Consider the following 14,940-nt stretch of genomic DNA (forward strand, 5'->3'; position numbering starts at 1 on the left):
GAATCCGAATACATCGCTGCTGCAGAATGTTGTAGAGAACTTACATACCTAAAAACTGTGTTAGAAACTTTAACTAATTCAAAGGTAAAGGCTACACTATTAATAGACAATCAGAGCGCTTTGAGCCTAATTAAAAACGGAATAATTCATAAAAGAAGCAAGCATATTGATGTACGATTTCAATTTATCAGCGAAAAATATAATGAAGGGACTATTGACATAGAATACTGTCCATCTGAAAAACAGTTAGCTGATCTACTAACTAAACCCTTAAGCAATGTAAAATTTAAAGAATTTAAGAATAGTTTACAATATACTATGTAGAAACAAGCATTAATTAACAGCGCTCATGAATCAATGATGTGTATTACTCAGTTTGGTTTATTGTTCTTGTGACTACATATGTTAAAAGCTATAGACAAGGCAATTCAGTAATATTTTTTGGTTTCTAAAAGAAATAATATTCAATCTATGTTGTAATTATAGAAATAAAAAATTAATAAATCTCTTAGACAAACTTACCGTTAAGAGGAAGTGTTGATTGTAATAACGGCAAGTCTGTCGATAAAGTAGGTGCAAACAATTATCATCTGAACAGATAGTTGTAGTGACACCTGTTGTGTACTACTGCGTGTTGTGTATACTCTGAACAATGTATCTAATACAGTCTCTGTACGACCGCACAACCAGAAGGTCTTATATACAAGTATCAGATTAAAGTGTTATATTAAAACCAGTCTATACATATATTTCTACTCTGCTCATACCCAGTAAAAGTAATACTGTTATTACAACAGATAAAATTCAACAGTGGAGACGTCAAGGAGATATGAAGGTCAGCTCTGTTTTTTTAAATGGAATAAGGTATTTTTTAATACACTAATCGATGCAGCTGGATATTCGTTATCAAAAAGTATTAACCTATATATGTCGAAAAGTTAGTAGTCCAGGAGATATTTCAATTTAAATAACTCTAATATACCATTACTGTCGTGTACTAAGTGTTTACTTACTTGTGTAAATTGAAGAGTTGAAATTGAAATTGAAAAATTGACATTGAAATTGAAAAATTGAAATTGAAGAGTTGAAGTTGAAGGGTTGATATTGAAATTGAAGAAGAAGAGTTGGAATTGATGTTGAACAGTTGAAAATGAAGGTGAAGAGTTGGTATTGAAATTAAAGTAGAAATGGAAAATTTGATGTTGAAATTAAAATTGAAGAGTTGAAATTAACGAATTGAAATTGAAAAAATGAAGTTGAAATTGAAAAATTGAAGTTGAAATGGTAGAGAAGAAATTGAAGTTGAAATGGAAGAGTAAAAATGGAAGTTGAAATGGAAGAGTAGAAATTGAAGTTGAAATGGGAGAATTAAAATTGAAGTTGAAGTTAAAGTTGAAATGGAAAAATTGAAGTTGAAAATGAAGTTGAAGAGTTGATATTGAAATTGAAGTTGAAATGGAAAATTTGATGTTGAAATTGATGAGTTGAAATTAACGAATTGAAATTGAAAAATTGAAGTTGAAATGGAAGAGTTGAAATTGGAGTTGAAATTGAAAAATTGAATTTGAAAATGAAGTTGAAGAGTTGATATAGAAATTGGAAAATTGACATTGAAATTGAAATTGGTGTTAGCGTTTACTTACTTGTGTAACGTCTTAGTGCGACAGTAATGGATCTTTAGAGTTATTTAAATTGAAATATCTCGTGAACTATTAACTTTTCGACATACATAGGTTAGTACTTTTTTATAACGAATGTCCAGCTGCATCTATTTATGTATTAAAAAATACCACATTACATTTAAGAAAACAGAGTTGACCTTCATATCTCCTTGACGTCTCCACCTATAAAACAATTAATGAAATCAGATTACGAGCGCCTCGATATCAAGTAAGTTTGGTCTGATGTATTTTGTTCTATCTTCAAAAGCAAGCGAGTTATTCAGGTGGCCTGTTTTAGGTGCCCCACCCTATATGTATAATACGTCATTACGCTATGTAGTATGTCCAAAAAAATAGACGAACCTTTTGAGAAGGTATATTGTCGAATACAACAAATGAAAATAAATATGTAGTTTCTTTATTCCGAATTAAGAATTTGAAAAATCTATTATCGCTACGAGATTATTTTAACGCTTTTAATACAAAAGAAGAATATGCAATATAAATATTCTAAGAACGTTGCTAATCATGATTGCAATTTGGAATTTAAGAGATAGACTGTAAACTATAAATGACGAATGGTATTAATATGAGGAATAGAGCTATTACACAATCAAATTAAAATACAAAATAAATCTGAAATGAAAATATAACTTTAAAATATCTTGTTTGTATTTTTAAATTTTTATTCCAAGAATTACGTATGGCGAGAGTTTGGTTGTCCTTTCTGAGCTCACACTGTACATATCGATTTCTACTCTTTCATTTAAAAATACCTTTATCGTCAATAGGTTTCACGACATTTAAGTCAGAAATACAGTAACTTAATCTTTTATGACTTAAGAGAAAATACGCTTGGCTGTTCGAGCATTTTAATAGAGCTTCCTGCCTCCAAATAAAGTGTACCATTATTTGCAACTTTCGGACAGTTTCTTATTGTTGTGCAAAATAAATAATAAATAAATTATTTGTTTATTATTTTGTTGTACTAGGTTAAGCTAAGATTGTGCTAAAGTATTACTTAAAAAAAATAATAAATAAAGAAGTTATGGTAAATAATATTTTTGGACGTGCAATTAACGTTTAAGTTAGTAACAGTTATCCAAACAACATATAATCCTGCATCTAAATTATAGCTACTAAAAAAATCGTTTTTTCCAATTTTTTATCGTATTGTTTATATTATGGTTTTAATATTTGAGCACAATGCAGCACTAACTTGGTATAACTGTTGAAATTATTTAATTCAACAAGGTCAGCTTCTAGAAGGCTCTTGAATTCATATTTGTGAATACAACTGATTAATGTGTCTGACTATGATCGTCATTTCTACTTCTACTTTGTAAATAGACACAGTAGTAAGATACATATTTTGTTTGTGTGTTTCTGGATGGTCACATTATCGTATAACTATAACGTACACATACACAAAATTGCTAGAGAGCAATGAATAAGATACTAAACAATAATATTATAATATTTTTATTATAATAATATATTATTATAACAATTTATAATATTGGTAATGATTCATAAACAGCTAGTTATGAAAATAGGCAAAAGTAAGCTAATTAAAACATTTATGAGAATCAATATGGTTGTTCGTTTTTAAAGTAAAGTAATATGTGCCAAACAGTTGAATGAGTTCTACATTACTAGAGTGCGGATCTTTATGGAAAATAAAAATTGTCTGTGTCGATTACAAGAAATAGAAACTAAATAAAATATTATTTCTTCTCTTAATAATTTTAATAGATGAGAAATCACATAATACAGGGTGAATTCGATAAAGCAGGACACCTAAATATCTCCGTTACTTTTCGTTGTACAAAAAAACTTTGTAGGACAAAGTTACACTGTTTGAAGGGCCACATATAACGGTGTAAGGGAAAAAACATTTCAAGGTCATTTTTATGAGATTTCAAGGTTATCGATGTTTTTTTAAATGGAATGATATATTTTCGTTAACGTAGTGTTGTAGCTGACAAAATAACGAATTCATGCATGTAACACAATATGACCTTCAAATGACCTTCAACCCAGAAAAATGGTATAAATAAAATTCAACGTGTAAGATTCATTTGATGTATTTCTGTTACGCCAAATGTTAAAAAATATTCCCTTGAGCTGCTATACATTCAAATGTATCGCAATACACAACATAATAACAGATTCGGCGTTGACAGGAGGACAATTATGATATACCTTCACCTATAAGTTCGTACAGAATCGTGTTTATCCACTACTAATTACACAGAAGACCTTCTTGCTATCAGATTTCCACAGAGTCTAAGATTTCTCGATCAGTTTATCGATGAACGTTTCACAATGCGTTACTCGAAGGAAGATAAGATTGATATGATTTTCATTTATGGAGAAAGTCGACAGTGTTTAAGAGAAGCCGTGCAGTTGTACAAGGACCGATTTCCTAATCGTAATTGTCCATCAGTTTCCGTTTACTCCAATTTGTTAAATAAATTCCGTGAAACTGGCAGTGTCGAAAATAAAAAACGTACAAAGGTGAGGACTGTAAGGAATGAAGCAAACACAATTAATGTTCTGGCAGCAGTGAATACAAACCCTCATGCTAGTACGAGGCAAATCGCACGAGAAAGTGGCATTAGTCAAAAATGTTTAGTGCAAATACTCCAGGAACCCAAATTTCACCCCTTTCACCTATCAATTCATCAAGAACTTCATGGTAGAGACTTTGTAAATCGTGTAAATTTTTGCCAGTGGGGATTGAGACAATTGATAAACGATGGAGCATTTTTTAATAATGTATTATTTACCGATGAAGCTTCGTTTACAAATCACGGGCAAAACAATTTTTAAAAAATGCATTATTGGTCATCTGAAAATCCGCAGTGGTTACGGACAGTCGACAAACAAAGACCATGGTCCGTCAATGTTTGGTGCGGAATTTTAGATAACCAAATAATTGGGCCTCACTTTATTACCGGAACATTAAATGCAGAAAAATACATTGCATTTTTACGAGAATCATTACCAATTCTCCTGGAAAATACACCCTTGAACATTCGTGAAAATATGTGGTATCAACATGACGGATGTCCGGCCCATTCTTGCCGTGTCGTAACACAATTCTTAAATAACAAGTTTCCAAATCGTTGGATTGGACGTAACGGACCCGTATTATGGCCAGCTCGCTCACCAGACCTTACACCCCTTGATTTTTATCTATGGGGAAAACTGAAAGACGATGTTTATAGTGAACCACCAACGACTATAGACGACATGAAAGAAAGAATCGTCCAGGCTTGTGCGTCGATTTCCTCAGAAATGAATTACGCAGCAGTACGTTCTGTAGCTTCACGGCTGAATGAATGTATAGCAGCTAGGGTGGACCTAAGCTATACTTGGCGAAAAATTTTTATCGAGATACAAAGCACGACGCCCCCCAGAATGGTTCTCTTTGGTAAGAAAAAAATTTGGGCAAAGTTTGAAATCGATCGAAAAAAAGGATCACGTGGCGCATTTAAATTGAAAATTTTGGAAATTTTGAAATTCATCGTAACTATAAAGTATTATATATCGTTGGATTTGTAATTTTTTTTAAATAAGAATATGGAAAAATTATATGACCTTAATTAAAAAAAAAATAACGATGACCTTGAAATTTCGAAAATTTCATTTTTTAAAAAAATTTTTTTTGTGCCATTAAATTTACCATATTGAACAGTGCAACTTTTTCCTCTGACATTTTTTCGTATAACCACAAATAACAGAGATATGTAATTTTGTATTGTACTATTGTACTATACATGTGAATGAATATTTTGAATATATTCTACAGAATAGTGATAAGGAACTATTTCTTATATTCTAATGTAAGACTATCCGCTTTTAAGATGGCAAGGACAGAGCGGGTCACCAAATAATACGCCGATCAATGGTGAAGCCGCTCGCCAAGAATGCATTTTATTAAATGAACAGACAAACAATACAAAATCTAGAGAGAGAATCCAAACTTGACAAGTCACTGGAAGAACGGGTCCTCAGACCCGAAGTGGCTGTAAGGACCCGCGCTGCCAGCGTATTTTATTACGCTACCCCTCTGGGTTTCCCTGAGAGGGAGGTAGCTGTGTGGTTCGCCTGTGCTCTGCGGACCCTCGACGTTCGATTTACATGTTTTTCGCTATTGTTGTATTCGTTGCGTCAGGATATTGCTGGCGGTAATCTTTTACCATTTGCAGTACCAACTGCTTTTCTTCCTCATTGCGAGCTAAAATTTGATTGTATGTAATCCTGTATTAGCTTAACGGCTCTTTCTGCCGAATCATTGACCACAGGTAAAGCCTTAACTATATCTAAACCTAGTTTGTAAGAATCTTCATCTTGCCAAACTACTGGATCTTTTTTTAAAAATTCTATCAATATATTAAATCTACTAAAAAATTTTCGGCTTTCGTCTGATATAAAACCTGAAATGTCCTCTTGCATGTGATCGGCCACATTAGTTGATAAAATGACAAATTTTTTATAATAATCGCCGCTACTAAAAGATCACTAATTGATCAAGAAACTCTTGTTCCTGTTGATCTTGTATCTGGGATCGTCGTTTACAACTGTTTTGTAAGACCTTCCACTTGTGGTATAATGACTCCAATTTCTCGACGCAGCGACTGTTTAACTGAACTGGAATTTTGGCCTTTTCCCACAACACCTCCACTTCTTTAACAACAAGGTGTGCACTAGACCGAAGGTTCAATTTCACTTTCCGCAAATTATAAAATAGCACTCCTAAAACTTGTCGTTTCGATGGCAACTTAGCGTCAATTATCTGACTTTCATCATGTTCTAATAAGAACAGTTTTTCGCGACTTCTACTTTCCATTGGGCTTCTCAATTTATATAGAAATTGAGTAGTCTTCCTGTATGACTACTGTAACGTCTCGCGTCTGCCAAATCTGGATTGAACGACGATGATCACGAGTCCGATTTTGTAAGTTGAGGTGATAGTTGATCAAAGACAACACTTGAGGTTGTATGTTCGCTTACTCGATACTGATGATTACAGTTCGTTAGCTCAGACAGATCTAATCGGTGGTTCTCTGATACATCTAAATCTTACTTCGGTGTGGATGTCGTTTGTTTGAAAAAGCGTGATGATTGGTTGATGGAGTTGAAAGTAATTGGTGGAAAAACTTGTAAGGATAGGAGTAGGAATAGGAGTGGGAGTTTAAGTACGGGTTGTTATAAAATTTTTAACGAGGGTTTACATCTGTTTCCCGGGTGTGCGCTTATGAATTTCAAGATAGGTAAAATTGTAAAAAAGTGGACTTAAGGTCCACGGGGTACATCTGGAGGTAACGTAATAAATTATATTCGGTCATAGGTAATAAATGGATACGTTTAAATATCTGTTATTTGTGGTTCTACGAAAAAATGTCAGAGGAAAAAGTTGCATTGTTCAATATGGTAAATATAATGGCATAAAAAAAATTTTTTTTAAAAATCAAATTTTCGAAATTTCAAGGTCATCGTTATTTTTTTAAAAATTAAGGTCATATAATTTTTCCATATTCTTATTTAGAAAAAAATTACAAATCCAACGATATATAATACTTTATAGTTACGATGAATTTCAAAATTTTCAAAATTTTCAATTTAAATGCGCCACGTGATCCTTTTATCCGATCGATCTTAAATTTTGCACAAATTTTTTTCTCACCAAAGAGAACCATTCTGGGGGGCGTCGTGAAAAAAATTCGTTGGTCAAAAAATAAGGTCCACCCTAATAGCAGCTCAAGGGAATATTTTTTAACATTTGGCGTAACAGAAATACATCAAATGAATCTTACACACGTTGAATTTTATTTATACCATTTTCCTGGGTTGAAGATCATTTGAAGGTCATATTGTGTTACATCCATGAATTCGTTATTTTGTCAGCTACAACATTACGTTAACGAAAATATATCATTCCATTTAAAAAAACATCGATAACCTTGAAATCTCATAAAAATGACCTTGAAATTTTTTTCCCTTACACCGTTATATGTGGCCCTTCAAACAGTGTAACTTTGTCCTACGAAGTTTTTTTGTACAACGAAAAGTAACGGAGATATTTAGGTGTCCTGCTTTATCGAATTCACCCTGTATTGACATTTTCAATTTACAAAATTTTCCTACAATTTTGAATTTCATTTACTCAATTTTGCTATAAATGTATTAAAATTCGCAATCTACACATTACACTAAAGACCATACCAATTAAATAAGTAACTTGTAAGTAATACACTCCTCAAAAGAATTAAGGGATCATTTGTGCGAACCCGAAAAATTGGTCCCACTTTACGTGATCATAAGTCCGTCATAAATTGCCTTATCGATATCGTTAAACAATGGTTTGAGAGCCTGAAACATCTAGTTTCAGAAGCTCTGTTTCAAATTGTTTCTATGTTGGTTTTTTACAATATTATAGCGAGGTGAAGACAACATTGACGGTTAACAAAAATTTTGTGCAACTTTGGAACATCACACGGGGAGCAAAAATTTTTGTTGATAAATCGCGTTAATATCGTTTGGAAGGGCTATCTTTCGTGTGTAAATTGTATGCTTGTTGAATACTGTGCGATTTTTTTTATTCGAGTTATTCAACATTGAATTAAATATGGGATTTTCAACTTTAACTGACTCCAGAATGCGAAAAAATTATCGTAGAATCTTGTGCCGAAAAGCAATAGAAAGTGCGTTTCTTTCTCTTAAAGGCACTCCTTTTGATTTTTCAATTTCATTAACATTTCGATATACCAGGTGTTTCTGAAAATATGTTTTAAAACGGCACAATTTCCATTTTTCCTTTAACTCGCTATATCTCAGCGAGAAATGATCGTAATACCATGATCCAAACGTCAGATTGAAGCAGACATTCTGCCGATTCTATCGAGTTCCCCATGAACTCGCTGCGGCAATTTTTTACCTATGGTACAGCGGCTGCCTGACATCTCTGAATACGTTACCGCCGCACAGTGGGTAAAATCGACGTTCTAGGTGTTCACGCCTATTTCACCATTATTTCAATACATAAAGACCACATTAAATAGGTCGTTGGATTCGTCTTGCCGTCAGCTATAACATTATTGAATAAAAAATATATAGTTATAAATAAATAATGAAGGTGACCACAATTTTTTATTGAAAAAAAATTTTTTTTGGAAATTTTTTGTATTGATATTTGTAAAAGACTGTGTACTGATTACTTTTTGTAGGAAACATTTTTTTGTCACACCACCGGAAATGTCTGAAAACTCGTGTGAATAATGAATAATTTGGCCACGATTTCGATCGAACTCACCACTGTGCGCGTGTCACGCGACGCTTTAAACTATCATAACTACGGTTCCCCGGGTCATCCCGGGTATAAATTTTGCGCGATCTTTTAGAGGAGATCTTGCCGAAAATGTTCCACTTTGTCAGACCATGGGAATCCCCGGGAATGACAACTTTATCCCTTGTCAAAGGTGAAAAACTTCGACGATTTTCCTTAGTTGATTAAATATTTTTTTTCATAATAAATTATGAACAATGACGTTTAGTTTCTGGTGCGTTCTCAACATAGATATACATTCTTCATATAAAAAAAAATTGGTCGCTTAATCTTCAGTAGGTTTTTCAGGACATCATTATGAAGAAAAGGAATTTTTTCGGTGATAAATCGTATCTGAAAAAGTTTGATGTTTGAACGTTTATTGTAACGAGAGTTTTTAATAGCTTTAATTAATATTATCGTCTTCGAATGTAATAGACATTTAAGAAACATTGTGCATTCGTTAAAAATCGATATGAGGACTTTGAGTTTTTAGCCCGTGAACAGCTAGAACGTCGATTTTACCCACTGTGCGCCGCGCCGCACAGTGGGATCTTTCGACCAAACTCGATTCAAAATCAAAAAAACTTTCGATAGAAATGAGGTAGAGCGATGAAATTTTTTTTAAATTGAAGCTGAAACTTTGCAGAACACGGGAAAAATAGGGAGATTATGGTACGAACGTTTTTTAACCTTGAGAAAATTCATTAAACATGTAGAATTTCAAGAAATCTATTTTGCAATATCCTGAGGTCGTAGAAAATTTTGAGATCAGATTTGAAATCAGCGTGAAAAAATATACGTTCTGCAAAATTTCAGCTTTAATATAAAAAAAATTTCATCGCTCTACCTCATTTCTATCGAAAGTTCTTTGATTTTGTCTCCGATTTGGTCGAAAGGTCCCACTGTGCGGCGTTCTAGCCTCTTCGACGGACAACATGCAGCCGAATATTGCAAAACCATTGCTCGTAATCGTAAAAATAGGACTTTTGAGAATGATCGCATCCTAGATTGATCTTTCGTCTAGCGATTTTGACTACTAAAAAACCCCGTCTTTGCATTATTGAGAAATCAGATGTCTAATCCCGGACCCTTGCCGTCCTCACGTACGTATACGTGATCTAGCGGTGTGTGCATAAGGATACACGAGATATCTCGTCCATGGCATCGTTCGTTCGTCAAGAATCGGTGTTTTCGAGAATCATATGATTCTCGAAAAATCAATGCCATATGGTTCTCGAAAAATCAATATCTCCTTGGAAACGATTTCATTTGTTTTAAACGACGCCTTCATCGAATACATTGTACGCTGGGAGAGCACAGTTTCGCGCGGCATCGCGAAGAGCATCGAACTCTTTCCGCATCGGAGTAAGTAATTTCGTTCGATATCGATACGAGTTATAAAAGTGTGCTACGAGTTCAACAATTATGTGAAAGTATGGTGGTTGTATGTGGTAGTCAAATGGATTTACGGCTGAATAAGTGAGTTTTTAAATCAATAAGTTTGTGCTTCTTCTATCGTTCGGGTAAAGTTGCCGATGATGTGGGTCCTCACCGATTTCGATGACTTTGAAATATGTTATAAATTGATGCTTTATAAATCGATGTTTTAAATATCTTTTTCCTTTGAAATAAAGTTCATCGAAATCGGCGAGGAGATAGTATGTACATCGATCGATTTACAATTACAAATTTTTACAATAATATCGTAAACTAAAGCCGACCGACAAAAACCGTAAAGGGAAATGTTGTTTAGAATCATGGTATTGACAACATATCCAAAGCTTATCGAAATCGGATAGAAAATAGTACATCGATCGATTTACAATTACAAATTTTTACAATAATATCGTGAACTAAAGCCGACCGACAAAAACCGTAAAGGGAAATGTTGTTCAGAATCATGGTATTGACAACATATCCAAAGCTTATCGAAATCGGATAGAAAATAGTACATCGATCGATTTACAATTACAAATTTTTACAATAATATCGTAAACTAAAGCCGATCGACAGAAACTGTAAAGGGAAATGTTGTTCAGAATCATGGTATTGACAACATATCCAAAGCTTACCGAAATTGGCGAGGATTCACATCATCGAGAAACTTTTGTTCGTTGCGACATCGCGGCGTGCCACCGACACTCGGCTGCCGGCGCGCCGGGCTGCACGCGTCTAGCTCGCGCTCTGATTGGTCCGTGTTTTTCGTTAATAACTCGTTAACGAAGCCTCGGACGACATTTTTTCAAAGGAAAATGTCGCTTGAAATGACCTCAGGAACCTCCCATTTTCGGCTCCGGACCTAATTTTGGGACACCCTGTATATAGCATGTTAAACAAATTTTTTTCCGCGCGTGGTAACGGAGAAACCACATTTTCTTGAAATTGTGAAAGTTTAACGAATTTTCTCAAGGTTAAAAAACGTTCGTACCATAACCTTCCTATTTTCCCATATTCTGCAAAGTTTCAGTTTTAATTTAAAAAGAATTTCATCACTCTACGTCATTTCTATCGAAAGTTCTTTGATTTTGAGTCGAGTTTGGTCCTTTCCCACTGTGCGCCAGCGCTGCGGTGGCGTATTCAGAGATATCAGGCAGCCGCTGTACCATAGGTAAAAAATTGCCGCAGCGAGTTCATGGGGTACTCGATCGAATCGGCAGAATGTCTGCTTCAATCTGACGTTTGGATCATGGTATTACGATCATTTATCGCCGAGATATAGCGAGTTAAAGGAAAAATGGAAATTGTGCCGTTTTTAAACATATTTTCATAAACACCTGGTATATCGAAATGTTAATGAAATTGAAAAAAACAAAAGAAGCGCCTTGAAGTGAAAGAAACGCTCTTTCTATTGCTTTTTTGCACAAGATTCTGCGATAATTTTTTCGCATTCTGGAGTCAGTTAAAGTTGAAAATCCCATATTTAATTCAATGTTGAATAACTCGAATAAAAAAAATCGCACAGTATTCAACAAGCATACAATTTACACACGAAAGATAGCCCTTCCAAACGATATTAACGCGATTTATCAACAAAATTTGTTGCTCCCCGTGTGATGTTCCAAAGTTGCACAAAATTTTTGTTAACCGTCAATGTTGTCTTCACCTCGCTATAACATTGTAAAAAACGAACATAGAAACAATTTGAAACAGAGCTTCTGAAACTAGATGTTTCAGGCTTTCAAACCATTGTTTAACGATATCGATAAGGCAACTTGTGACGGACTTATGATCACGTAAAGTGGGACCAATTTTTCGGGTTCGCACAAGTGATCCCTTAATTCTTTTGAGGAGTGTATATCAATTTACGACAGCTTAACACTATATTCGTTGGTTGTTGAATAGGACGTGAAAAATGTAACATGCCCGTTGCACATAAAGATTGTCTACAAATTGTCTATATTCAGCCTGAATTTCAGCAGGCTACGGTATTTTCATCGCCTAACATATCCGTGTTCTTTTAAATTCGAGTCTTTCAAAGAATTTTTAGACAACTGCTAAATATTCGTTCGACGATATACAATGGTATTCGGGGGAACCCGCAGTTCATAAGATATGCACGGTAGAGCCGAATCTTGTACGTGCCAGTTTCTACCGCTGACTGATGGCACCAAATACAGAGAGGATTTTTAAGGGGGTATGCAACTCTATAAGTTTAATAAAATGGGGCAAATCTAATACTTTTTTCGCATGAATAGACACACTGAAAAAAAAATATTTTTCTTGGCAGCGTCATGCAACATTTTAGCTTTATTCTCATATTTTTTTATCACATAAAATTACAAAATGCTGGAGTTGTATAACATTATCTAACTCCATGTACAGCAAAACCTTGATAGCTTACACCCAGTGGTAAAAGTGACTGGAATATAAGAAATAAAAAATTATTGTATCAACTTCAACAAAAACAGATCATCCTCAATGTGGCGTACGATTTTTTTGATATTTTAATTTGCTGAATTTTTGTAATTGTTTAAAGTTGATTTTTTTTCAGTGAAACAGATATTTTTGCGTTTAACAGTCGGCATTTTCTCATTTTTCACAATTATTAAAAAATCGTACGCTTTTTTTTTCCAATCGCTATCCTTCTCTACGTGCGGCACACTACGAAGAATGTAGCACCTCTACTCGAACTGTTGCTCGGCAGACCCGACGATACGACAGTTACGGAGATACTACTGTAGGTACCAAAATCTTGAGGGGCGGGGCAACTGTAAAGTTCGGCCTACAACAGATATTAATTTTCCTGTTTCCTAGAAAATTTGAAGTTGATGTTGCGTCGCCAGCTCCAATTTCAGTCTGGGTTTACGCTACGGTCGCATTAGCTCAGGTCATCTTTGAGAAAAGTCTCCTATTGGCTCTTTAGCAAATTTATTACTTTACGACCAGGGTACGACTGTTTAGTGTCAGCGGATTTCATGGGAAAATCACTTGTAGCACTAGGGGACCCGTAATTTATGGGACGGTTTCGAGATGCTCGGGACTTGGTGTCGTCTTACGTGGACCGACTTTTCCGAACGTCTATATTTGGAACAATGTAACAATTCGTGGGCGTTGCATAACGTCCAAAACCGCCCTAAATGCGCTTATTGGCTCCCCACTATTCAACCCTATCTGTGGAGGGAACTTCTCTAGTCGCGTTTCTCTGACTTCTGCAGTTTTTCTTCAGATTCTATCGAACCATCGCTCTATTAACATCGCTCTCGTTCATTGTACAAGTAGCTATTCTACCTTGTTAAATACATATATTGTTACCAAACAGTGTTTCGATTATTGCCGTGATAAATATCACGAGAACCTTAAACCAGCTCGCATAATTCCTAAAGACTGTGCAAGCACGCGTCACATCGCGATCACTACAATTTTCGCGACGTTGGTGACGCCACAACAGTTGAAATTGAAAAATTGAGGTTGAAATTGGAAAATTGAAGTTGAGCTTGAAAAATTGAAGTTGGAATTGAGAAATTGATGTTGAAACTGAAAAATTAAAGTTGAAATTGAAAAATTGATGTTGGAATTGAAGTTGAAATTGAGAAATTGATGTTGAAACTGAAAAATGGAAGTGGAAACTGAAAAAGTGAAGTTGAAATTGAAACTGAAGTTGAAATTGGAGTGTTGAAATTGAAGTGTTGAAATTGAAGTTGAAATTGAAAGTGAAGTTGAAATTGAAATTGAAACAAAAACACTAACTCGAATAAATAATACCAAAGTGAACTTTGAGCGCGGATATCTCGGAAACTATGCGAGATACCGAAAAATTGAATCGAATCAATCGTGTGACACATTTTGTCAGCTTTAATTTTGTATAGAATGTTCTTATCTCTAGAACACATAGTTTCCAAGATATAAGCGGAAAACCGAAAAAGCGGACCTTCTACGTGCCCCCTGCACCCCGCTCACCTCCTAGGAGTGGGGACTTTTAATATGTTTACCTCCTAACTATTCCAAACAAAGACCCAAAGTTAAAAATTGTGTTCCTTCCATTTCCCTCTACAACTTTTCGTTGACTGGACTATAGCTGACCGTTGCATTTCGATAGAGTCCGCTGTCGTACTAGACCATTTTCTACAGAGTCGGTAATTCAGAACCGTAGACAGAAAAATGCATTGTATGCAATGTCTGTACGTATCTGAAGTCTGTGGCGACGTTGGGTACATACCAACACGGCAGCGCCCTAACAAGTCAAAAGATATTTAAAAGCTTTACTTTAAACAACTTTAAACAAACGTAACTTTTGAATCAGTGAATCCCTAATGTTGAAACTTGGATTTTTGGCATTTTCTTGTTACAATCTGTAGGATTATGTAAAACAAAGTCCGAGATTTAGATGGTCTCGTAAGGTGAAGCTTAACCCAACAAGTTCAAATATAATAACCGAAAAAAGTGACCGCACTGCACGGGGTTAATCGACTAACAATAAAACAAGATCTTCGTTAAAATCCGCAG

At 34.7% G+C, this 14,940-nt stretch overlaps 1 protein-coding gene and 1 pseudogene across 13 annotated transcripts in view; both read left to right on the forward strand.

The window, feature by feature from the left end:
- LOC143210125 (uncharacterized) overlaps positions 1–14,940 on the forward strand; it is a 957,580-nt gene that overhangs the window by 913,590 nt on the left and 29,050 nt on the right. The window lies entirely within an intron of this gene.
- LOC143210192 (uncharacterized) lies at positions 891–8,000 on the forward strand (annotated as a pseudogene).

This window comes from Lasioglossum baleicum, chromosome 1 (genome assembly GCF_051020765.1).
Source record: "Lasioglossum baleicum chromosome 1, iyLasBale1, whole genome shotgun sequence".
NCBI classification, from domain to species: domain Eukaryota; kingdom Metazoa; phylum Arthropoda; class Insecta; order Hymenoptera; family Halictidae; genus Lasioglossum; species Lasioglossum baleicum.